At 58.2% G+C, this 1,828-nt stretch overlaps 1 protein-coding gene across 3 annotated transcripts in view; it reads left to right on the top strand.

Moving 5' to 3' along the window:
* The first annotated feature begins 1,483 nt into the window (after positions 1-1,483).
* PEX2 (peroxisomal biogenesis factor 2) overlaps positions 1,484-1,828 on the top strand; it is a 39,881-nt gene continuing 39,536 nt past the window's right edge. For all 3 annotated transcript variants that reach the window (XR_002103612.1, XR_002103613.1, XM_019549486.1), the window contains exon 1: positions 1,484-1,777. The gene's annotated coding sequence lies outside the window, so the exon portion shown is untranslated. The remainder of the gene's footprint in view (positions 1,778-1,828) is intronic.

Here is a 1,828-nt window from a genome sequence, read left to right as displayed (position 1 = left end):
CGACACACACCGGGCAACGAACCCAATTGTTGCCTCCCTTGGGCACCTTGTGCCGGCAACACCGCTATTCAGTCTGGCTACTGGTAGGACAGGGTGGCACATTACAGATTAACTTGTTGAGACAGACATGAGCTTTCTTGGTGACAATTTACTACTTTAAAGTAGTGCATTTACAGCATCTAATCTGTTATTTAATCTGTAACACCAGCCTGGTTGTTAAGTGCCTGTCTTCATTCACACACCCCATCCTAGAATGGAGTTACAGGATTCTCTCCAAAAAGCCCCAAAAAACAAACACATCAGAAAGCATGGCAGATCAGTTGTGTGTGCAAGCAAAAGCTGAACACACAGAGCTCTTTGTTTTTGGGGAAAAGAGGGCTGGGGAGAAGGGTCATCAGTACAGCTAGCTCCATTTAAGTATTTAGCCTCAGGATTGAAAAAAAGTGCCAGGCACTTCAGAACTCAATGTAAACAATGTCAGCTGACTACAGGAGGAGCACTGAACAAAGCTTTTAGCACCTCATTAAGGCTGGTTACCTTGTTTCAGAGTCCCTTATGCCTCCAAGAAAACTTCAACTGACAGAGCCTAGTCAGGTCAAAGCTGCATTAGAAGCCCAGCTAGAGAGTTATGCAGTTAAATGGAGCTCCTCAGGTAAAAACGAACTACTTCTAGTCTATTCTGTTTAAAAAGTCACACGTTTGTAAAGGACCAGAGCTTTCCTGTGTAAAAAAAGGCACCTAGAAGTTCACCAGGGCGTCTCCTTCACCATCAGCACGGAGGTAACACGTACAGCCGTAATCGTGTCTTTCCTGCGCGGGGCTCCCGATGCCAGGGCCCCACGGGGTTACATATCGCAACCGATCGCAAAAAAACTAATTGGCGACCGCACCGGGCGCCTCCTGGACGCCGCCCTGCTCCCAGCCACACTCTTTATTGCCTCTCGTTGGGGCAACCGGTCACGGGGCTTTAAAATCCCTCGTGTGTTGCTGTGAACTCTGGAAGACGAGATAGCCTCGATTGCTGGCGGGAAAGGGGGGCACCCCAAAACCACCATTTCCTTGGTTTAATGCGTTTTATCTGCGTCACACGTGGAGAGGCAGGAGCAAGGGAGCCCCCATCAGCGTGCCGGAGAAGCGGAGGAGCAGCCGGCGTCCTGGGCCCCCAGGAAACCTGCCTGCGGGACAGGGAAGGCGTCTCCAGCAGCGTCTCCCTCGGGCCGGGCGGAGCCGGGCGGAGGCAGCAGGGAGGCTCCCTCACCCTCAGGGCGGCCGCGCTCCGCGACACCGCTCTCGCCGCGGCCAGGGAAGCGCCTAGCTGCCCGCGGCTCCGCTCCAGCCTGCCCCGCCCCACGAGTCCAGCTCGCCACCGCCCCCCCGGGAGCGGCGAGCCTCCGCTACGCGCCCCCCGCAGCACAACGACTCGCGATCCCACCCCCGTTAGCCAGCCTCCTCCTCTGATTTGTCTCCACACTTGCCAATCAAGCAGCCCGGCGATGCGCGTTGCGGGACGCTCTGGCGCTCGGGACCGCTCTAGGACAGCGCCAAGCGCCCTCTCCATGGTATTTCCTGTTTGGGGAGCGACGTGCCGCGCTAGGCAGTGGGCGCGTTCTCTATGATCCCGGCCGCAAACTGGCTCCCGCGTCAGCTTCCCTCGGGCCCGGGCCCGGCCCCGGCCCAACCTAGGGGGAGCTCCCCGTGAGGACGCGACCTGCCCGGAGAACAGCAGCGCCTGCCGCAGCCCCTCCGGCCCTGGGCGGGGGCCAGGACAACAACAGAGGTCAGTGCGGAGCGGAGGGCGGAGCCTGCTTAAGGAGGGGGCGGGGCCTGC

Source organism: Crocodylus porosus, unplaced genomic scaffold, assembly GCF_001723895.1.
Source record: "Crocodylus porosus isolate Cpor-Errol unplaced genomic scaffold, CroPor_comp1, whole genome shotgun sequence".
NCBI lineage: Eukaryota > Metazoa > Chordata > Crocodylia > Crocodylidae > Crocodylus > Crocodylus porosus.
The sequence above is the reverse complement of the archived record's forward strand: the minus strand, read 5'-3'. Positions and strand labels throughout refer to the sequence as shown.